At 48.0% G+C, this 25,165-nt stretch overlaps 1 long non-coding RNA gene across 2 annotated transcripts in view; it reads left to right on the top strand.

The window, feature by feature from the left end:
- The window catches only part of LOC134912512 (uncharacterized), a 146,403-nt gene that overhangs the window by 91,828 nt on the left and 29,410 nt on the right, over positions 1 to 25,165 (top strand). The gene's annotated exons all lie outside the window — the stretch shown is intronic.

The following is a 25,165-nucleotide window of genomic DNA, read 5'->3' as shown; positions in this document are numbered from 1 at the left end:
TCGGTGGTTAGCAGAATCCAATTCTGAATCCCAAACCTCGGACCCTCGATGAGGTGAGAAATCTGTAGCCACCACTGAAGGGAGATCCTGGCTCTTGGCAACAGACGGATCCTCTGGTGCATGTGAAGATGCGATCTGGACCATTTGTACAATAGATCTAGCTGAAAGGGCCTCACATGAAATCTTCCATACTTACGAGGCCACCATTTTCCTCTACGTCAGTTCCAGGTGAGTTTTGGTAAGTTCAGAATCCACCCATGATCCAGGAGTAGTCTGGTTGAGAGGCCAATGCTGTCCAACAACCTTTCCCTGGATGGTGCCTTTATCAGAAGGTCGTCCAAGTACAGAATTATGTTCACTCCCTGCTTGCGAAGGAGAAACATCATCTCTGCCATCACCTTGGTGAACACCCTCGGTGCCGTGGAGAGACCAAATGGTAGGGCCTGGAACTGGTAGTGACAGTCCTGCAGTGCAAACCGTAGATAAGCCTGGCGAGGTGGCCAGATCGGATATGAAGGTTCACATGCTTGATATCCAGAGGCACTAGAAATTTCCCCTCGTCCAGACCTGAGATCTCTCAGAGACTCAATCTTGAATTTGAACACTCAATTTGTCTAGTTCATCTCCAAATAAGGCCTCTCCTGTGAAGGGTAGGCCTTCCATGCCTTTCCTGAAGTCCACGTCAGCAGTCCACTGGCGTAGCCATAAGCCCCCGTGTGCTGACACTGCCATAGCAGTGGTGCGTGCATTAAGCAAGCCTATCTCTTTTATGGCTTCCACCATAAAGTTCATAGAGTCCTGTATATGTTGCAGGAGTAAAATAATCTTCCCTTGAGGCAAGGTATCTAACCCCTCAATTATGTTACCAGACCATTTGGCAATGGCTTTAGTTTCCACCCACATGCTATAGTGGGTCTCTGAGCCACTCCAGCAGCTGTATACAAGGATTTGATTGTGGTCTCAATTTTACGATCAGCCGTGTCTTTCTGGGAGGCTGCACCCGGGATAGGCAATACAGTTTTTCATGACAACCTGGATACTGATGCATCTATAATCGGTGGATTTTCCCATTTTTTCCTATCCTCAGGAGCAAAAGGAAAAGATGATAGCAACCTTTTAGGGATTTGAAATTTCTTATCAGGATTAACCCATAGTTCTTCGAACAGGGTATTTAGTTCCTTTGACACAGGAAAAGTGGCTGAGGATTTTTTTTTTTTATATTAAAATAAGACTCCTCACTCTGCTCTGTCACCTTATCAGGGATATGCAGAACTTCTCTGATAGCCTCTATGAGAGCCTCTATTCCCTGTGACAGAGTAGCCTCCCCCACCTCTGAGTCCCCCTCCTCCATGTCTGACCCCTCATTATCAGAGTCAGACTGCAGGATAATATATGGGCCAAAGTACGTTTTTGCGGACAAATGGCAGGGGACTGAGATGCTGGTTCAGTACTGAGTCTCTTTTCATAACTCAGTCATAGATTGTCTTAAGTATTGCATCTCTTTCTCATTGTGGGACACTTTAGTAGAAATATTGGAAATCATTCCCCTAATGGAGTCCAGCCATGCTGGCTCTGCCCCGCAAGCCTGGGAAGGTACACTACACTGAGTACACACTAGTGAACCCCCTGGAGAAGAGGAACACTGTGCCTTACATGAAACACACTCTTTGCCTGACATACTGTAACAGTGACAGCACACACCCACAGGAAAAAGTTAAATGCACAATTAACCCTCAAAGAGCCCTTCCAGGGAGACACAGAAAGAGTATGGAGCCAGTAACATGGTGCCCTTACCGCTAATGCCAAGCTTAGCCAGGTCGCAGACTAAGTACCTAGATTAGGGACTCAGTACACTAATAACCGCTCCCCCCTGCTATAACCCCTTGGTACCGCTGAGGTAATCTGGAGTCTCTCCGGAGGAGCTGCACGTCCCTGTCAGTCAGCGTCTGCGTCCGCTGCAGAGGGAAAATGGCGCTGGTGAGCTGCTGGATTCACTCATAGTGAAGCCCCGCCCCTTCAATGGGCGCAGTCTTTACCCTCTTTTTTATACTGGCTGAGGTAATTTTGTGCCTAAAATGGAGTCAGCCCCCTTTTAAGTCTGTAATGCCAGTCTGAGTACTGTGTACACATGTAGTGTACTTAGACTCAGTTCGCTCTCTCAGAAGCGGACCCAGCCGCCCCATGCAGAAGCCGTGCATCTCTGTACCCTCATGCCACCATAATGGCCGGCGACCCGCTAACCGGGACGCAAGCTTAGTACTTACTACTCTTCTTTCTTCTCGCTCTGTTAGGGGTGGCAGCGTGCTGTGGGAATGTACACTCGCCGTGGTGGGGCTTGTGAATAGCTCCCTCAGGAGCTAGTGTCTTGTCAGCGGGGAATGGGACCATTAACCCTTCAAGAGGTTGGGCCGTTCCCCCTCCTAAGTCCCATGAAGCAGGCAGCCTGGTGCCATCCAGTCCTGCCTGAAAATAACCCCATATAAAATAAACGCAGAAAACTCTTCAGGAGCTACCAGAGACGTGACCGGCTCCTCCGGGCACATTTTCTAAACTGAGTCTGCTAGGAGGGGCATATAGGTAGTAGCCAGTGCACACTGTCAAATTCTTAAAGTGCCAAAGGCTTCTAGTGGACCTGTCTATATCCCATGGTACTAAATGGATCCCCAGTATCCCCTAGGACATGAGAGAATAGAGGTAGCAATTTTTTTATTCCCAAAATGAAGTGGGGGACATGGAATCAGGGATGTGGTGACCAGGTGCAGGGATCAGGTGGGTTGCAGGGGCAAGGTGCAAGGATTGAAGGGGTGTGAGGTCCAGGAGAAGGTATCTATGAGGTGCAGTAGCCAGGTGCAGGAATTGGAGGCATGCATTGGCAAGGTGCAAAGATTGGAGGGGCGTGAGGTCCAGGTGAAGATATCGGAGGGGTGCAGATGCGAGATACAGGGATTGGAGGGGTGCAGGGGCCAGGTGTATGGATTGGAGGGGTGCAGGGCAAGGTGTAAGGATCAGAGGAGTGCGGGGTTCAGGTGAAGGTATTGAAGGGGTGTGGGGGCCAGGGTCAAGAATTGCATGGGTTCAGGGGCAAGGTGCAAGGATCGGAGGGGTAAGGATCCCAGGTGAGGGTATCAGAGGGGTGTGGGAACCAGGTGCAGGGATCAGATCTGCTACCTGTGGATGCAGCAGAGCTCCCCAGCCTGTTAGAGTATACAGTACAGTACACTGGAAGATGAAAGGAAGGATCTTCAGCATGCAAGGATGGCAGGGGAGGAGAACAGGGGTGCCAGTAAGGTCATGTAATTGGATAAATTAAGCTAATTGGAGACTTCCAATTGCTTAAGTAATCATGAGGAAAGGGGGGGGGGGGGTGTTCTTAGGGGTTTTGAAACAAGACACAATAATTTTTCATACAAATAACAATTTTAGAAAATTGGACTTGCTCTGAAGGTGGCCCCCAAAAAATAACAATCTCTCATCCAATTGAATACCAAAAATCTTGCACCTGCGAGAACAACTCTGCAGTGCACGATTTTTTGTAAATTCACACCCAATTATTGAATATGTCCCATAATGTTCTATGAGAATATAATCTGCAAAGGGTAACAGTTAGTAGAAGCATGTACTGTAACAATAAATGTTGTTATAAGTAGAGATGAGCGCCTGAAATTTTTCGGGTTTTGTGTTTTGGTTTTGGGTTCGGTTCCGCGGCCGTGTTTTGGGTTCGAACGCGTTTTGGCAAAACCTCACCGAATTTTTTTTGTCGGATTCGGGTGTGTTTTGGATTCGGGTGTTTTTTTCAAAAAACACTAAAAAACAGCTTAAATCATAGAATTTGGGGGTCATTTTGATCCCAAAGTATTATTAACCTCAAAAACCATAATTTACACTCATTTTCAGTCTATTCTGAATACCTCACACCTCACAATATTATTTTTAGTCCTAAAATTTGCACCGAGGTCGCTGTGTGAGTAAGATAAGCGACCCTAGTGGCCGACACAAACACCGGGCCCATCTAGGAGTGGCACTGCAGTGTCACGCAGGATGTCCCTTCCAAAAAACCCTCCCCAAACAGCACATGACGCAAAGAAAAAAAGAGGCGCAATGAGGTAGCTGTGTGAGTAAGATTAGCGACCCTAGTGGCCGACACAAACACCGGGCCCATCTAGGAGTGGCACTGCAGTGTCACGCAGGATGGCCCTTCCAAAAAACCCTCCCCAAACAGCACATGACGCAAAGAAAAAAAGAGGCGCAATGAGGTAGCTGTGTGAGTAAGATTAGCGACCCTAGTGGCCGACACAAACACCGGGCCCATCTAGGAGTGGCACTGCAGTGTCACGCAGGATGTCCCTTCCAAAAAACCCTCCCCAAACAGCACATGACGCAAAGAAAAAAAGAGGCGCAATGAGGTAGCTGTGTGAGTAAGATTAGCGACCCTAGTGGCCGACACAAACACCGGGCCCATCTAGGAGTGGCACTGCAGTGTCACGCAGGATGTCCCTTCCAAAAAACCCTCCCCAATCAGCACATGATGCAAAGAAAAAGAAAAGAAAAAAGAGGTGCAAGATGGAATTGTCCTTGGGCCCTCCCACCCACCCTTATGTTGTATAAACAAAACAGGACATGCACACTTTAACCAACCCATCATTTCAGTGACAGGGTCTGCCACACGACTGTGACTGATATGACGGGTTGGTTTGGACCCCCCCCAAAAAAGAAGCAATTAATCTCTCCTTGCACAAACTGGCTCTACAGAGGCAAGATGTCCACCTCATCATCATCCTCCGATATATCACCGTGTACATCCCCCTCCTCACAGATTATCAATTCGTCCCCACTGGAATCCACCATCTCAGCTCCCTGTGTACTTTGTGGAGGCAATTGCTGCTGGTCAATGTCTCCGCGGAGGAATTGATTATAATTCATTTTAATGAACATCATCTTCTCCACATTTTCTGGATGTAACCTCGTACGCCGATTGCTGACAAGGTGAGCGGCGGCACTAAACACTCTTTCGGAGTACACACTTGTGGGAGGGCAACTTAGGTAGAATAAAGCCAGTTTGTGCAAGGGCCTCCAAATTGCCTCTTTTTCCTGCCAGTATAAGTACGGACTGTGTGACGTGCCTACTTGGATGCGGTCACTCATATAATCCTCCACCATTCTATCAATGTTGAGAGAATCATATGCAGTGACAGTAGACGACATGTCCGTAATCGTTGTCAGGTCCTTCAGTCCGGACCAGATGTCAGCATCAGCAGTCGCTCCAGACTGCCCTGCATCACCGCCAGTGGGTGGGCTCGGAATTCTGAGCCTTTTCCTCGCACCCCCAGTTGCGGGAGAATGTGAAGGAGGAGATGTTGACAGGTCGCGTTCCGCTTGACTTGACAATTTTGTCACCAGCAGGTCTTTCAACCCCAGCAGTCTTGTGTCTGCCGGAAAGAGAGATCCAAGGTAGGCTTTAAATCTAGGATCGAGCACGGTGGCCAAAATGTAGTGCTCTGATTTCAACAGATTGACCACCCGTGAATCCTTGTTAAGCGAATTAAGGGCTCCATCCACAAGTCCCACATGCCTAGCGGAATCGCTCCGTGTTAGCTCCTCCTTCAATGTCTCCAGCTTCTTCTGCAAAAGCCTGATGAGGGGAATGACCTGACTCAGGCTGGCAGTGTCTGAACTGACTTCACGTGTGGCAAGTTCAAAGGGCATCAGAACCTTGCACAACGTTGAAATCATTCTCCACTGCGCTTGAGACAGGTGCATTCCACCTACTATATCGTGCTCAATTGTATAGGCTTGAATGGCCTTTTGCTGCTCCTCCAACCTCTGAAGCATATAGAGGGTTGAATTCCACCTCGTTACCACTTCTTGCTTCAGATGATGGCAGGGCAGGTTCAGTAGTTTTTGGTGGTGCTCCAGTCTTCTGTACGTGGTGCCTGTACGCCGAAAGTGTCCCGCAATTCTTCTGGCCACCGACAGCATCTCTTGCACGCCCCTGTCGTTTTTTAAAAAATTCTGCACCACCAAATTCAAGGTATGTGCAAAACATGGGACGTGCTGGAATTTGCCCATATTTAATGCACACACAATATTGCTGGCGTTGTCCGATGCCACAAATCCACAGGAGAGTCCAATTGGGGTAAGCCATTCCGCGATGATCTTCCTCAGTTGCCGTAAGAGGTTTTCAGCTGTGTGCGTATTCTGGAAACCGGTGATACAAAGCGTAGCCTGCCTAGGAAAGAGTTGGCGTTTGCGAGATGCTGCTACTGGTGCCGCCGCTGCAGTTCTTGCGGCGGGAGTCCATACATCTACCCAGTGGGCTGTCACAGTCATATAGTCCTGACCCTGCCCTGCTCCACTTGTCCACATGTCCGTGGTTAAGTGGACATTGGGTACAACTGCATTTTTTAGGACACTGGTGAGTCTTTTTCTGAGGTCTGTGTACATTTTCGGTATCGCCTGCCTAGAGAAATGGAACCTAGATGGTATTTGGTACCGGGGACACAGTACCTCCAACAAGTCTCTAGTTGGCTCTGCAGTAATGATGGATACCGGAACCACGTTTCTCACCACCCAGGATGCCAAGGCCTCAGTTATCCGCTTTGCTGTAGGATGACTGCTGTGATATTTCATCTTCCTCGCAAAGGACTGTTGGACAGTCAATTGCTTGGTGGAAGTAGTAAAAGTGGTCTTACGACTTCCCCTCTGGGATGACCATCGACTCCCAGCAGCAACAACAGCAGCGCCAGCAGCAGTAGGCGTTACATGCAAGGATGCATCGGAGGAATCCCAGGCAGGAGAGGAATCGTCAGAATTGCCAGTGACATGGCCTGCAGGACTATTGGCATTCCTGGGGAAGGAGGAAATTGACACTGAGGGAGTTGGTGGGGTGGTTTGCGTGAGCTTGGTTACAAGAGGAAGGGATTTACTGGTCAGTGGACTGCTTCCGCTGTCACCCAAAGTTTTTGAACTTGTCACTGACTTATTATGAATGCGCTGCAGGTGACGTATAAGGGAGGATGTTCCGAGGTGGTTAACGTCCTTACCCCTACTTATTACAGCTTGACAAAGGGAACACACGGCTTGACACCTGTTGTCCGCATTTCTGGTGAAATACCTCCACACCGAAGAGCTGATTTTTTTGGTATTTTCACCTGGCATGTCAACGGCCATATTCCTCCCACGGACAACAGGTGTCTCCCCGGGTGCCTGACTTAAACAAACCACCTCACCATCAGAATCCTCCTGGTCAATTTCCTCCCCAGCGCCAGCAACACCCATATCCTCCTCATCCTGGTGTACTTCAACACTGACATCTTCAATCTGACTATCAGGAACTGGACTGCGGGTGCTCCTTCCAGCACTTGCAGGGGGCGTGCAAATGGTGGAAGGCGCATGCTCTTCACGTCCAGTGTTGGGAAGGTCAGGCATCGCAACCGACACAATTGGACTCTCCTTGTGGATTTGGGATTTCGAAGAATGCACAGTTCTTTGCTGTGCTGCTTTTGCCAGCTTGAGTCTTTTCATTTTTCTAGCGAGAGGCTGAGTGCTTCCATCCTCATGTGAAGCTGAACCACTAGCCATGAACATAGGCCAGGGCCTCAGCCGTTCCTTGCCACTCCGTGTCGTAAATGGCATATTGGCAAGTTTACGCTTCTCCTCCGACAATTTTATTTTAGGTTTTGGAGTCCTTTTTTTTCTGATATTTGGTGTTTTGGATTTGACATGCTCTGTACTATGACATTGGGCATCGGCCTTGGCAGACGACGTTGCTGGCATTTCATCGTCTCGGCCATGACTAGTGGCAGCAGCTTCAGCACGAGGTGGAAGTGGATCTTGATCTTTCCCTAATTTTGGAACCTCAACATTTTTGTTCTCCATATTTTAATAGGCACAACTAAAAGGCACCTCAGGTAAACAATGGAGATGGATACTAGTATACAATTATGGACTGCCTGCCGAGTGCAGACACAGAGGTAGCCACAGCCGTGAACTACCGTACTGTACTGTGTCTGCTGCTAATATAGACTGGTTGATAAAGAGATGTCTATGTAACTATGTATGTATAAAGAAGAAAGAAAAAAAAACCACGGTTAGGTGGTATACAATTATGGACGGACTGCCTGCCGAGTGCAGACACAGAGGTAGCCACAGCCGTGAACTACCGTACTGTACTGTGTCTGCTGCTAATAATATAGACTGGTTGATAAAGAGATGTCGTAGTAGTATGTATGTATAAAGAAGAAAGAAAAAAAAACCACGGTTAGGTGGTATACAATTATGGACGGACTGCCTGCCGAGTGCAGACACAGAGGTAGCCACAGCCGTGAACTACCGTACTGTACTGTGTCTGCTGCTAATATAGACTGGTTGATAAAGAGATGTCTATGTAACTATGTATGTATAAAGAAGAAAGAAAAAAAAAACACAGTTAGGTGGTATACAATTATGGACGGACTGCCTGCCGAGTGCAGACACAGAGGTAGCCACAGCCGTGAACTACCGTACTGTACTGTGTCTGCTGCTAATATAGACTGGTTGATAAAGAGATGTCTATGTAACTATGTATGTATAAAGAAGAAAGAAAAAAAAACCACGGTTAGGTGGTATACAATTATGGACGGACTGCCTGCCGAGTGCAGACACAGAGGTAGCCACAGCCGTGAACTACCGTACTGTACTGTGTCTGCTGCTAATATAGACTGGTTGATAAAGAGATGTCTATGTAACTATGTATGTATAAAGAAGAAAGAAAAAAAAACCACGGTTAGGTGGTATACAATTATGGACGGACTGCCTGCCGAGTGCAGACACAGAGGTAGCCACAGCCGTGAACTACCGTACTGTACTGTGTCTGCTGCTAATATAGACTGGTTGATAAAGAGATGTCTATGTAACTATGTATGTATAAAGAAGAAAGAAAAAAAAACCACGGTTAGGTGGTATACAATTATGGACGGACTGCCTGCCGAGTGCAGACACAGAGGTAGCCACAGCCGTGAACTACCGTACTGTACTGTGTCTGCTGCTAATATAGACTGGTTGATAAAGAGATGTCGTAGTAGTATGTATGTATAAAGAAGAAAAAAAAACCACGGTTAGGTGGTATACAATTATGGACGGACTGCCTGCCGAGTGCAGACACAGAGGTAGCCACAGCCGTGAACTACCGTACTGTGTCTGCTGCGACTGGATGATAAATGATATAAAATATATATATATATCACTACTGCAGCCGGACAGGTATATATTATATATTATATAATGACGGACCTGCTGGACACTGTCTGTCAGCAGAATGAGTTTTATTTTTATAGAATAAAAAAAACAACAACACACAAGTGAAGTCACACGACGAGTGTTTAACTTTTTCAGGCAATCACAATATAAGTATACTACTAACTATACTGGTGGTCAGTGTGGTCAGGTCACTGGTCAGTCACACTGGCAGTGGCACTCCTGCAGCAAAAGTGTGCACTGTTTAATTTTAATATAATATTATGTACTCCTGGCTCCTGCTATAACCTATAACTGGCACTGCAGTGCTCCCCAGTCTCCCCCACAATTATAAGCTGTGTGAGCTGAGCAGTCAGACAGATATATAATATATATAGATGATGCAGCACACTGGGCTGAGCCTGAGCAGTGCACACAGATATGGTATGTGACTGAGTCACTGTGTGTATCGCTTTTTTCAGGCAGAGAACGGATATATTAAATAAACTGCACTGTCTGGTGGTCACTCACTAGTAAACTCTCTGCACTCTCTACACTTCTACAGTACTCCTCCTAGTCCTAAGCTCCAGTAAATCTCTCTCTCTTATAATCTAAATGGAGAGGACGCCAGCCACGTCCTCTCACTATCAATCTCAATGCACGTGTGAAAATGGCGGCGACGCGCGGCTCCTTATATAGAATCCGAGTCTCGCGAGAATCCGACAGCGTCATGATGACGTTCGGGCGCGCTCGGGTTAACCGAGCAAGGCGGGAGGATCCGAGTCTGCTCGGACCCGTGAAAAAAACCATGAAGTTCGGGCGGGTTCGGATTCAGAGAAACCGAACCCGCTCATCTCTAGTTATAAGTACGGTGTCTGCATTGCTATCACGATCTGTAGGCAATTTCTGACGCTATTTCTTCTCACGCACATGCAATGCGAAAGCTGCGCATGCACAGTCGTTTGACAATCGTCCGGATTGCGAATGGCAAATTTTACAATCCTTACTAAGGTCCTTAGGCACCTATGGGAGCGCAAAAATCTAGCACTCAGCGCAGGGAGTCAAAATGCAGAGAAATCCCTAGAAGTACATATTGAAAGCACTACAGGTGGGTCCTCCGTTATCTTGGCTGGCTGAGACGTTAGTCGCGATCGGGCATACGCAGCGTGCCTGAGCGCAGGGAGGTGCACCTAGTCGTAGGGGATGCGCACAGAGCGTTTGTCGTTACCTTTAAGTGTAATACCTGCGATCATCCACCAGATGTCGCTTTTTACAATCACCACTGTGCATGCGTGTGGTCTCCTGTAAAATATAATACTGAAATACATAGTAAGAACTACTTTACTAGTGCGTCTCATTACGCTACAGTATTTCATACAGTATATAACAGTATATACAGTACAGACGCAAATAGTACACCATATACAGATGTAAACGAATGTGATAAAGCCACAGTATGGTCCATTTACAGTACTTTAGGAATACGTGAGCATCCAAGTCCCGCAGACAAATCAACAAAAAAACAGTAGTGTACCCTGATGCAAACGGACGTGTTACAAGTACATTGTTGCCTATTGATGTTAGGGATATTGTACTGTATGTTAGCGTCCTAATCCCGTAGCCATTACAGCATAATCAAAACCAATGGGCTTATTCATCTGGTCGCCGGTGAAGTGTCCGAGTGGTGAAGTGTTCCGCTTCCCATGCTTAGAGTCCCGGGTTCAATTCCTAAAGTACGAATGCATGTTAGTTTCTTCCAGACACTTTATTATTATTTTTATTTTTGTATCTATCGTACTGTAGTATACTTTCACATTCAATAGACGTGTGCACACAAGTTTTACATAAAGCAGGGCAAAGCTGCAGGAGCGTTTCTACTGTTAAGGTTTTATGCACCGTACGGTACAGGTTTGGCAGGCTATGGGCCAATGCTGAAGGAGCATCACAATCCCCTAGCTAATATACACAGGGGCTATAGGGATAAGTGAGCTCTATGCACATAGTGATGTTATGTGATGCGGACGCTCATATTGCAAAAGGACGGTATTTTCCACCGCCTCCCCTTACCCCCATCGCCCTTCTTCCCTGGGAGCCTGCACAGTTCATGCAGTAGACAGGGAGAGAGTTCAGGTCAGGTTACAATACATGTGCAACAGTATACTGTGTATGAAAATCACATAGAGAACTGCATCCGCGTTGATACTGTAGATGTGTAAATGGTACAGTAGCAGTGATCCCTTCTCATTAACTACAACACAGATTCTCTAATGCCGACAATCTACAGTACTTTGTTGCTTGAACAGTTAGTTGCGTCAGAATACACTAATTTATATTTACTGGTACTGTATGTCTACGGGTGCTCATTACCACTGTGCATTGTTTATAGTGGAATGAGTCGCTCCTGCATATTTACTCTGATTTATGTGAAACCTGTGTGCACTCTTCCATTGACTGTATTACTAAGAATTTTTTTTTTTATAAACTGAATGTCAGGGAAAAAAAAAATAGATTGGCACTTTGGGAATCGAACCCGGAACTCTCAGCGTGGGAAGCTGGAGCCTTCATCGCTTGCCCACAACACTGCATGGAAGATCCACAGGTTCATGTGTAACAGTACTGCAAACAGCGATTCCTTCCCATTGGTGTTCGTTTATGTCGTTAGGGGACGTGGACGCTCATATCGCAAAAGCACGGTATTTAGTGCACTGTACATTCTTTAAAGTCAATGAGCTACATTATTCCTTTCACACATTAGTTGCATCTGCATACACAATCTTTCACACATTAGTTGCGTCTGCATACACAAGTGTTTTAACATGTTCGTTTGTGTCTGTATAAACAATTTTTTTTTTAAACTCCGTCTGACCATTGGTCACCATCTGTGTGTAACATTACAGTCGTCACCGACCATTTGCCAGAGCTTGTAGATCAATCTGCCGCTATTTGATCTAAAGTACTGGATTAGTGGAGCATTAGCCACTCAGTTGTGGAGATGTGTATTGCATGCTGAGTATCTAGTCGCGCCTCAACGCGCCTGTCCGTGATTAAACTCAGCAACCTAAGCTATCGCCTAGGCGTGACTAATCCTCCGTCTAGGCGCAGAAAGAGCCAAGATAACGGAGGACCCATCTATATCTACAGGGATTTTCTCTGCATTTTTCATTTTGCACCCTTATCTCAGCATAATATATATCCCCAGGGCCATCTTAACATATAGGCACAGTGCTCCATGCTTCTAGGTGCCTTTTAACAGGGGCGAGGGACTTCTCCTCATGGGGTTAGTGTCTCTGAAACTTCTTGGGAGGCAGATAGAGAATGCTGCCCACAACTTTGATTGTGAATCACACACAATCAGAGCAGCCAGGCAGCATTCTCTACCTGCCTCCCAGCCTGCAGCCAGATGGTGAATGCTGATTGGTGGATGGCTGGAGCTATCCACCAATGAAAGTGCTCACATCCACTGTAAAGAAGCATGGATAGATGGAGTGCAACTGCAGAAGGGGTAAGTTATGATTTTTTCTTAATGTATTCCCCTTGAATTGGTGGATAGGGGTCCCAGTACATTGCTTTGCCCAGGACCTACATTGCTGTTAAAACAGTCCTGCATCTCCCCCTGTATCTCTTATTGGCCAATAGTGGAAGATGATTTGATTTGATAGAAATAGATCAGTGGTTATCAACCCCTTGGAGTACTTGTTGCAATGTTCAGGGGTACCCAAGAAATAAATCTGCTATGGTGGGTTGGAGGGGGAGGGATCCCAGGTGATAATTAGATGGATAAGGAACATTCAGAGTAGCATCCTCATAACAGGCAGGAAAATAGAACAAAAGGAAAAGCTTATCTGTTTAGGGAGCCCCAATTATTGATTATAAAGACATTGCATAGTCTTATAGTATGGGTGGGGGTGCTGCCTTAGACAACATATATAAGCTAGAGCAACAGGAAAAGAAAAAGAATTGTCTTTTTTGCTGGCGCACTATGAATATACATGAGAATACTTAGTAATACGTAGGGGGTAATTCAGAGTTGATCGCAGCAGCAAATTTGTTAGGAGTTGGGCAAAACCATGTGCACTGCAGGTGGGGCAGATATAACATTTGCAGAGAGAGTTAGATTTGTGTGGGTTATTTTGTTTCTGTGCAGGGTAAATACTGGCTACTTTATTTTTACACTGCAATTCGGATTTCAGTTTGAACACACCCCACCCAAATATAATGGGCCCTACACAATGCTGGATCCGCCGCCGAGCTGCCTGATGGCGGATACGGCCGACGGGCGACCCGGCGGCGGGAGTGAAGTTTCTTCACTCCGCCCGTCACCCGGCTCCATAGCAGTGCAGGCAAATATGGACGAGATCGTCCATATTGGCCTGCATGCATAAGCGATGGGGCACCAGCGATGAACGAGCGCGGGGCCGCGCATCGTTCATCGCTGGTGCCTCCACACTGAAAGATATGAACGGTATCTCGTCCATTAATGAACGAGATCGTTCATATCTTTCACTCATATCACCCAGTGTGTAGGACCTATAACTCTCTCTGCAGATGTTATATCTGCCCCCCCCCACCTATAGTGGTCGACCTAAACATTGTCGACCTAGATACTGTCGATCTTCAGACCGGATCCCAAAAGTTTAGATATTATCTTCCAGTATGACAATACACCCAATAGTTTAATGAACATCGCACTGATGTTATCTGTATTTCATGGCTTTATCATTCATCATATATGAACCCAACTGTGTGTCTTTGAGAAACTAGGTGATTCATTGCGCCCTATGGGCACTCTTCACACCGTCGCAAGGGGCTACGCCCCTTTAACCCTTGCACGCCCTTGGGGTGGGCAATATTTTTATTATATGGAGTATTACTACCTCCAATCATAATTTTGTGAGTGGTTAAATATTGCACGGACAAAGGGCGTGCAATGGTTAAGGGGCCGTAGCCCCTTGCGACTGCGTGAACAGAATACTCAGGGCACAATGAATTATTATTATTATTACATTTTATTTATAAGGCGCCACAAGTGTTTCGCAGCGCCATACAAAGGACAGTACAGGGAGACAAAACTTAACATTACAGAAAATGAATAACAAATAGAGTACAGGTAACAAAGAGCACCACAATTCTCAAGACATAATACAGCTAAGATGTAAGTAGTGAGGGAGTGATCATCATACTACTAGGGGCTGGTGGCCATCGATGGAGATGAGCCTTTACCAGCAGGAGAAAAAGCGGGTATAGATGGTCGCTGAGTAGGGAGAGCTGCTAGTGAAATGTGTCGAGAAGATGGCTTAGATAACAAGAGGAAAGAGGGCCCTGATCTGAAGAGCTAACAATCTAGTGGGAAGGTTCGACAGACAGATGACATGAGGTGCAAGCAAGCGGGAGGTAGCCTGATGGCAGTGTCACAACTGAGGGCCTGAGCTGACGGGAGGCAGCCTCAGTTGTAGGGGCTGAGATGTAACGGAACCTGGGAGGTTGTATCAGACCCCTGGACATGTAAGTAACATGTAGAATAACTGCCCGAAGGCGTGACCACGACAACCAGGATAAAAGTCAATGATGTTTATTATGACAAACTCCGTAACACAGCAGCAGTAAAAGGAAACATAAAAGTCAACAGAGGATAAATACAATTCCTGGGTACTACAGGGTGGCAAGGGCCACAGGCACTGGTAGTGTGAGACAGTTCTTATAATCTTCCAGTTGGAAAGTCCTTACCAGGCCTGACTGTAGCAATGGAGAGAACCCAGGATCGTACCAGCTGATGTTCCAGGAAAGGCTGGGCTGCTGAAGGTAAAACGGCTGCTGTGGATACTGGCTGGAACCAGACTGTTGTTGGTACGGAGTGGATACTGGCTGGAACCAGTTAAATAATAAACGAACTTGAGAGCGATGAAATAATAATGAAGTTTGGAGTTTGAGAGCGGTGAAATAATAATACCGGTGGAGAGTGGTAAACTGCAGAAAAGGACACCGGCCCTTTAAGAGAAGCTATACACTGCTGGAAGCTGGGCTGGAAGCAGGTGATTGTTTGAGAGCGGTGAAATAATAATACCGGTGGAGAGTGGTAAACTGCAGAAAGGACACCGGCCCTTTAAGAGAAGCTGTACACTGCTGGAAGCTGGGCTGGAAGCAGGTGATTGTTGTAGCTGGAAACAGGTGAGTCCAGAATGGATCGGAGAGTCAGGCTACACCGCAGATGGAATGCTGGTGCGGGTCTCTATAGCAGAAGTCTGGAGACAGGAGCTGGAACCTGGAAGACAACCACAGGAGAGAGACAAACTGGAACTAGGTTAGACAACCAAAGCACTGACGCCTTCCTTGCTCAGGCACAGCATACTTATACCTGCAGCAAGGAAGGGGTTGGCTAGGCAATTATGCAAATCAACAATACAGACAGCAGATTGGTGGAAATAATCAGATGACAAAATCCAAGATGGCTGCGCCCATGCAGACACTTGGAGGGAAGTTTGGTTTGTAATCCATGTGAGAATTGAAACAGTAATGGCGACGCCGGCCACAGGAGACAGGAGACGCCAGACTGACAAGCGCACATTTAACCACGCGGGCACAGCCGAGGCCGCGGCTGATGAAATCACCACTCTGACATTCTGCATGTGGAAACTCAGGAACAGCGGGATCCGGTCCTGGAACGCTGAGCCAGCCTTAGGAGGCATCTGAAGGGTAAGTAATGGCGTCCAGATACCCGGATCGTGACAGCACCCCTCCCTTTAGGAGTGGCCCCAGGACACTTCTTAGGCTTTAAAGGAAACTTTGCGTGGAAATTTCGGACCAAGGCAGGAGCATGGACGTCTGAGGCATTGGTCCAAGAGCGTTCTTCAGGACCATAGCCCTTCCAGTCAATGAGGTATTGTAACTGACCGTAACGGAAACGTGAGTCCAAAATCTTGGCCACCTCGTACTTGACTCCCCGTTGAGTCTGAACTTTGGGAGCTGGAGGAAGTGCGGAATGAAACCGATTCAGGATCAGCGGTTTCAACAAAGAAACATGAAATGTCCTGGGTATTTTCAAGAAGGATGGTAACTGTAACCTGTAGGCAACAGGATTGATGACTTGTTCAATCTTGAAGGGTCCGATGTAGCGAGGTGCAAATTTCATGCTGGGAACTCTCAACCTCAAATTCTTTGTGGACAGCCGCACACGATCACCCACCTTGAGAGCAGGAACCGCTCTACGCTTCCTATCGGCAAACTTCTTATACCTGAATGAGGCTTTAAGCAGGGCTGCGCGGACGTTCCTCCAGTTATTTGAAAACTGACGCAAGGTGACATCCACTGCTGGAACAGAAGTTGCGGGAAGCGGTTGGAATTCTGGGACTTTAGGGTGGAATCCATAATTAATGAAGAATGGTGTAGAAGAAGATGAGGAATGGTATTGATTGTTGTGGCTGAACTCGGCCCAAGGAAGGAGTTGAACCCAGTCATCTTGAGAGGAAGACACATATATACGGAGGAAGGCCTCCAAGTCCTGATTCACCCTCTCGGTTTGACCATTGGTCTGAGGATGGTAAGCCATGGAAAACTTTAACTTGACTTGGAGGGCTTGACACAAACTTCGCCAAAATTTGGCTACAAATTGTACTCCACGATCCGAGATGATCTCTTCAGGAAGACCGTGAAGTCGGAAGATCTCTTGTATAAACACTTGAGCCAACTTGGAAGCTGACGGAAGACCGGTGAGAGGGATGAAATGTGCCATCTTGGTGAACCGGTCAACTACCACCCAGATGGTATTAAACTTGTTGCAGATAGGTAGATCGGAAACAAAGTCCATCGACAAATGGGTCCAAGGTCGACGGGGAACAGATAATGGAACCAGTTGCCCCGCAGGCGACTGGCGGGAGACTTTGTGTTGGGCACACTTTGGGCAGGAGGCAATAAATTCCATAACGTCCTTCTTCAGAGTTGGCCACCAGTAGGACCTAGAAATAAATTCAAGGGTTTTCTGAATGCCTGTATGTCCAGCAAAACGGGAAGCATGGGCCCAATGCATGAGCTTCTTCCTTAGAACTGGCTTAACAAAACTTTTCCCTGGTGGAGGCGTAGAGTCCATCCCTACAGTGGAGAATGCCAACGGATTAATAATAGGATGCTTGTCTGCAGACTCGGACTCATTTTCTTGCTCCCATGAGCGGGAAAGGGCATCGGCCTTACGATTCTGAGAACCCGGACAGAACTGGAGTTTAAAGTCAAACCTAGAGAAGAAAAGTGCCCATCTGGCCTGACGAGGATTCAGACATTGTGCGCCTTTGAGATATAAAAGATTTTTGTGGTCGGTAAGTATGGTGATTGAGTGGGAAGCTCCCTCCAACAGGTATCTCCACTCCTCCAGAGCGAGCTTGATGGCTAGCAACTCCTGATCGCCAATGGCATAGTTGCGCTCAGCTGGGGAGAACTTCCGGGAGAAGAAACTGCAAGGATGTAGATGTCCATCTTTGGCCCTCTGGGATAACACTGCTCCTACTCCAACGGAGGAGGCATCTACCTCTAAGATAAAAGGAGAGTCGGTGTCGGGCTGTTTCAGAACTGGTGCAGAGATGAACCGTTGCTTCAGAAGGTGAAAGGCCTGTGTAGCTTCCTCGGACCACTTGGACGGATTAGCACCTTTCTTGGTTAATGCAGTGATAGGCGCCACGATGGTGGAAAAGTCTCGTATAAATTTTCTATAATAATTGGCGAACCCTAAGAACCTCTGGACCCCTTTGAGGCTTAAGGGTATAGGCCAATTCTGGATTGCTTGGAGTTTCTCAGGATCCATCTCTAGTCCGGAACCGGACCCAATGTAACCTAGAAACGGAATGGTTTTAACTTCAAACACACACTTCTCCAATTTACAATAGAGGTGATTGACACGGAGACGGGAAAGAACCTCTTTTACCCAGAAACGATGATCTTCGAGATTATTAGCAAAGATGAGGATGTCGTCTAGATAAACCACGACATGGCGGTACAAGATGTCCCTGAAAATCTCATTCACGAAGTGCTGGAAGACTGCTGGAGCGTTGCTCAATCCGAAGGGCATGACGAGGTACTCATAATGTCCGTCACGGGTGTTAAAGGCGGTCTTCCACTCGTCACCCTCACGGATTCGGATGAGATTGTAGGCACCCCTCAAGTCCAGCTTTGTGAAAATAGTTGCACCACTAACTCTATCAAAGAGCTCGGTAATCAGGGGTAAAGGGTATCGGTTCTTGACGGTAATGTCGTTCAGACCTCTGTAGTCGATGCACGGACGCAGACCACCGTCTTTCTTCTTAACGAAGAAGAAGCCTGCGCCGGCTGGAGAAGAAGATGGTCGGATGAAACCCTTCGCCAGGTTCTCTTTGATGTACTCTTCCATGGAGTGTGTCTCAGGCAGAGACAACGGATAAGTTCGGCCTCGCGGTGGAACCTTCCCTGGAATGAGGTCGATTGGGCAGTCCCATTCTCTATGAGGAGGAAGGATATCAGCAGAGGCTTTACTGAACACGTCCGTGAAGTCTTGATATGGAGGAGGCGGAACATCAGATGACCTGGGGAAGGAAGAACAAACAGGAAGAACTTTGGCTAAACAAGTCTCAGCACAGGAGGGACCCCATGCCAGTATTTGCGTAGTCGTCCAGTCAATTGATGGGTTGTGGAGACGGAGCCATGGAAGGCCTAAAACCACTGGATGTGTGGCTCTTGGAATCACTAAAAAAGAAATATACTCAGAATGAAGAACTCCCACTCTCAGACGAACTGGAAAAGTCCTTAAGGAAATGACTGCGTCAAAAATCTTGCTGCCATCCACGGCAGTCAAAGAGATGGACGAGGACAGTCTCTCGGTGGGTAGGGACCACCGTTTAACATAAGCTTCGGTTATGAAATTCCCAGCTGCTCCGGAATCAAGGAGGGCAATGACGTTCCTGTAACGTTGAGCAATTTGGAGCGACACTGGGAGGTTACAGTCATGAGGAGATGGAGAGGAGATCATTACTCCTAGCCGGCCCTCTCCTTGGCGAGCTAGGATCTGGAGTTTCCCGGACGTTTGGGACAGGCATTGATAGTGTGCGACGGAGCTGCACAGTAGAGACAGAGAGACGTCTTCGGCGCTCAGCGGGAGATAGACGGGAACGACTAATTTGCATAGGCTCATCCTTGGATGGAGATGGTTGACGAGGAGGAGGAGCAGAAGATTTAGGAGTAGATGATCTTCCTCGCTCGGTTGCTCTCTCTCTGAAACGTAGATCAACCTTCGTGCAAAGAGAAATTAGCTCATCCAACTTAGAGGGCAAGTCTCTGGTAGCTAACTCATCCTTGATGCGTTCTGATAAGCCATGCCAGAATGCAGCATACAGGGCCTCGTCGTTCCATGCCAGTTCGGATGCCAGGATTTTAAACTGTATAAGATACTGTCCCACAGTACGTGTTCCCTGGCGTAAACGGAGAATCTCAGATGAAGCAGATGTTATCCGGCCTGGCTCGTCGAAGATGCGCCTGAATGTAGCTACAAAGTCAGTATAGGAGGATAGCAGGGGACCAGACTTCTCCCATAAAGGTGATGCCCAGTCAAGGGCTGAGCCACTGAGAAGGGAGATGATATAGGCAATTTTGGTACGGTCACTGAAGAAATTGCCAGGTAGAAGCTCAAAGTGGATTTCACATTGATTGAGAAATCCCCTGCAGAACCTTGGAGATCCATCAAATTTTGCTGGCGTTGGAAGATGAAGATGTGGACTGGAAATGGGTAAGGTGGGTGGGGTTACAGCTGGTGTTACTGTAGTGGACGCACCGGACGTGCCAGGTCCACGGAGGGTCGTTTGAATCCCATCCAGCCGTGTAGAGAGATCCTGGAGACAGCGGATGATGTGGCCCTGTGCAGCCTCCTGATGTTCAAGTCGGGCTGCCAGTTCTTGCATCGGCCTGGTCGCTTGATCCTGGTCTCCGGCTGGATTCATTAGGTCAGTGCTTACTGTCACAACTGAGGGCCTGAGCTGACGGGAGGCAGCCTCAGTTGTAGGGGCTGAGATGTAACGGAACCTGGGAGGTTGTATCAGACCCCTAGACATGTAAGTAACATGTAGAATAACTGCCCGAAGGCGTGACCACGACAACCAGGATAAAAGTCAATGATGTTTATTATGACAAACTCCGTAACACAGCAGCAGTAAAAGGAAACATAAAAGTCAACAGAGGATAAATACAATTCCTGGGTACTACAGGGTGGCAAGGGCCACAGGCACTGGTAGTGTGAGACAGTTCTTATAATCTTCTAGTTGGAAAGTCCTTACCAGGCCTGACTGTAGCAATGGAGAGAACCCAGGATCGTACCAGCTGATGTTCCAGGAAAGGCTGGGCTGCTGAAGGTAAAACGGCTGCTGTGGATACTGGCTGGAACCAGACTGTTGTTGGTACGGAGTGGATACTGGCTGGAACCAGTTAAATAATAAACGAACTTGAGAGCGATGAAATAATAATGAAGTTTGGAGTTTGAGAGCGGTGAAATAATAATACCGGTGGAGAGTGGTAAACTGCAGAAAAGGACACCGGCCCTTTAAGAGAAGCTATACACTGCTGGAAGCTGGGCTGGAAGCAGGTGATTGTTTGAGAGCGGTGAAATAATAATACCGGTGGAGAGTGGTAAACTGCAGAAAGGACACCGGCCCTTTAAGAGAAGCTGTACACTGCTGGAAGCTGGGCTGGAAGCAGGTGATTGTTGTAGCTGGAAACAGGTGAGTCCAGAATGGATCGGAGAGTCAGGCTACACCGCAGATGGAATGCTGGTGCGGGTCTCTATAGCAGAAGTCTGGAGACAGGAGCTGGAACCTGGAAGACAACCACAGGAGAGAGACAAACTGGAACTAGGTTAGACAACCAAAGCACTGACGCCTTCCTTGCTCAGGCACAGCATACTTATACCTGCAGCAAGGAAGGGGTTGGCTAGGCAATTATGCAAATCAACAATACAGACAGCAGATTGGTGGAAATAATCAGATGACAAAATCCAAGATGGCTGCGCCCATGCAGACACTTGGAGGGAAGTTTGGTTTGTAATCCATGTGAGAATTGAAACAGTAATGGCGACGCCGGCCACAGGAGACAGGAGACGCCAGACTGACAAGCGCACATTTAACCACGCGGGCACAGCGGAGGCCGCGGCTGATGAAATCACCACTCTGACATTCTGCATGTGGAAACTCAGGAACAGCGGGATCCGGTCCTGGAACGCTGAGCCAGCCTTAGGAGGCATCTGAAGGGTAAGTAATGGCGTCCAGATACCCGGATCGTGACAGGCAGTATGTAAGCAAAGCTGAGATGTTCAAGGCATGAGGCAGGGGAATGGAGGAGCGGCCTCAGGGCTTGGTTATGCGTCAGGAGGGTATGCTTTGATGAATAGGTGGTTTTTTAGTACCCACCTAGTAGGTGCTGTGGTTGGGGGAATGGCGGGTGCGGGGTAGATGCGGATGGGGAGGGGGCTTGGGGGGTGCCATGGGTGGGAAAGGGGCAGTTGCGGGGGTGCCACGGATGGGGGAGGGGGCCCTGAGGTGCTGCGAGTGGGGGAGGGGCGGGTAATACTTCTCCTGCTATTCCTCCTGGAAGCAGCTAAGCTGCTTACCTTTGTTGGTGCTCCCTGCAGCAGGCAGTGAAGGCACCTGTGCCCGGGTCAGGCACTGCAGCTTCCCCTCGACAGCGATTCCCACTGCAGCCGAGTGTAGCCCATGGAACACACAGCAGCCAAAGGGCAGAGCCTCCCATTGGATGTAACCTGTGTGGAAGGGCATTTCTCGCCCAATCAGCTGTGTGCTGGGTGTGATAGACCTGCCGCTAACCCAATGACAGCTCCTAACCACGCCCAGCATTATGAAATGAGTCACAGATCTGGGCTAATATATAGGAGATGGTGTATTCTTTTGTTAACATTCTGGTTTATAAATATTGATTCTCACCTTTTAACTGGGTGACTACACCAGTGCGCTTACCTACTACCTCTTTTTCTAAATAGAGGATAGGATTAGGCTGTGGGAGGGGAGGTTAGGAAGGAGGTTAGGGTAAGGCTATGGTTAGGGGTGAGATTATGAAGAGGCTGCATGAGTGGAGGCTAAAGTAATGGAGGAGGTTAGGGTAAGGCTACAGGAGTGGAGGCTAGGGTTAGGGGGTAAGTTTGGGTAAGGCTGCAGGAGAGGAATCTAGAGTTCTAGACTCTAGATGCTGCCACCGCTGGAGAGAAGCAAGGATGACAGACCATCGTGTCCACCACTTACTCTCCGGTATCGGTCACACAGACAGGGCAGCTGCGCTGGCGGAACTGGCTCCACTCACATCTGGGACACACGGCTCCGCCACTGTTGATTGGCCAGGATGCTGGTGACGTAGGAAAGGAGGGAGGAGCCTGTGATAACGGCTGTAGCTGGGGCACCTGACTGCCGGGGCAGCATCTAATGCATCATACAGAGTGGTGTGACGTTACAGGGCGCTGGTGTTCGCAGCGTGACGGCATAGCGGTGTGTTGCAGTGACTGGGCGGGACGCTGCGGTCCCTTTGGCCCGTCTTTGCTGTGCCTTACTGTATATTGGGGGTCATTCCGAGTTGATCGCTCGCTAGCAGTTTTTAGCAGCTGTACAAATGCTAAGCCGCCACCCTCTGGGAGTGTATCTTAACTTAGCAGAAGTGCGAACGAATGTATAGCAGAGCGGCTACAAAAAAAAATGGTGCAGTTTCTGAGTAGCTTCAGACCTACTCAGCGTTCGATCACTTCAGACCATTCAGTTCCCGATTTGACGTCACAAACACGCCCTGTGTTCGGCCAGCCACGTCTGCGTTTTTCCTGGCATGCCTGCGTTTTTTCAAACACTTCCTGAAAACGGTCAGTTGACACCCAGAAACACCCACTTCATGTCAATCACTCTGCGGTCAGCAGTGCGACTGAAAAGCTTCGCTAGACCTTGTGTAAAAATACATCGGCCGTTGTGAAAGTACGTCGCGCGTGCGCAATGCGCTGCATATGCATGCGCAGAAGTTCCGGTTTTTACCTTAATCTCACCGCAGTGAACATTTTCAGCTAGCGATCAACTCGGAATGACCCCCATTACTGTATGTAGCTGCTTAGTGCTGTATATAGCCGGTGGCTCTCATACTGTGTGCGAGGGCTCCCTGGGGAGCTTGTATGGATGCCCGGTGCTGCTGCTCCAGGACCAAGTCACATTATATCTGGCCAATGTAATAGGGAAAGCCAGTGCTGGTGGTTGCTAGTAATATAATATGTGTCCTGCCCCTCATCCCATCACTCCCCCTGAGGGTGACATAGAGACACAATGTACTCCATGTCATATCTCTTTCTAGTGTCTCAGTAAGAAACGTTTGGCCCCGGGGTCGCCGTGAAAGAGGGTCTGATGCTTCTAGCACATTTTGTGAACCACTGGTGAGTCCAGGGAACACACAGCAGCCAAAGGTCAGAGCCTCCCATTGGATGTAACCTGTGTCGGAGGGCGTTTCTCACCCAATCAGCTGTGGACTGGGTGTGATAGACCTGCCGATAACCCAATGAGACCTCCAAGCCACGCCCAGCGTTATACACACAGTCACTCTGGGCTATTATATAGGAGATTCTGGTACAACACATGAGATAGCGCTTTCCACGGTCCCCAAGAGAAGGACCGTGGAATATTTTGTCAAGATATGAAAATATGTAAAATGTGTTCTGCTACCCAATAAGGCCAAATCAGCTAAACTGTGAAGGTCTTTGAGTAACAGTGTCCCAGCGGTCTCCCTATTCAGGCTCTGAATACCTAGTGGGTAAGCAATGACTGAATGGGCTCCCTTGACTGAAAATTCTCCTCCCATCAGTTTGTACACAAAAGCCTACAAGCTAATGAGATATGGTAATTAATCCATGCCTATTCAGAAGTGAAGCGTTTCTTTAATGCCACTTTTCTGGCAACCCTTTAAGTCAATATTTAAACTGCTGGGTGTTCAGATCATGACAAGGGCAATTGCTGAAAGAAGATTCCCACCTACAGACACAGTGCCTGGGCTGCACTGGGGCTTGTGTTTGCATGTAATTGTGTTTCACAAAATATTAACACTCTCCCTAAATTTGATGATTGTTTTAGCCAGGGCGATGTATGGTAATGGCATTTAGGACACTCAAAAAATATACATTTTAGCTGATACAGATGATACAACAGATCAAAAAATCTGCCATTTACTGTATATGCAACCATTAAGCCAGGGGTGTCCAACCTTTCACCTTCCCTGGGCCACATTAAAAGATGAAAATTTGGTTTGGGCCGCACATAAAATAGAATAACAGTAACGATACCTGATCATCCAAAAAAACCATAGAAAACATAGTTAACATATTAAATTTACTTGGAAATGAAGTTAGTGAGATGTTTGACATTGTTTCTCAGCCACCAATGCATCCCCCCCACACGCACACTGTAGTCCTCTTCATCTCCTCCTCTCCCTCCCCCCCCCCCCTCCACACTGTGCTTCTTCAAGGGCCCACAAATTTCTCCCGCTGGGCTGAGCTCCGTGCTGCTGTCACGTGTGCCACTATACAGTAGAGGAGGGCTACACTGTGACTGACAGCGGACCCCAAACCCCTCCCCCCCCCCTCCCGGACACATTGTACTGCAGTGGCACCTGACTTCATCCTCGTTACCCCCTCCCCCCGAACCAATCTGTACTGTGGAGTTTAGACACCGCCGGCCTCATTTTACTGCTGCAGCGCTGGACATCAAGTCCATCCCAGCTCCCAATAAACCCCCCGGACACTGTATTGCGGCGTGGCGCTGGACTTCAGACCAGACCCTCCCTTCCCCCGACACTGTACAGCGGTTCAGACCTCCTCTCTCCCCTTCCCCTGGGACATTGTACAGCGGCGCCGGCCACGGACTTCAGATCCCGATTCCCCCCCCCCCCGGACACTGTACAGCGGCGCGGCCACGGACTTCAGAAACCCCTT

Source organism: Pseudophryne corroboree, chromosome 1, assembly GCF_028390025.1.
Source record: "Pseudophryne corroboree isolate aPseCor3 chromosome 1, aPseCor3.hap2, whole genome shotgun sequence".
In the NCBI taxonomy this organism is placed as follows: Eukaryota; Metazoa; Chordata; class Amphibia; order Anura; family Myobatrachidae; genus Pseudophryne; species Pseudophryne corroboree.
Note: the sequence above shows the minus strand (reverse complement) of the source record. Positions and strands in the feature narration are given on the sequence as shown.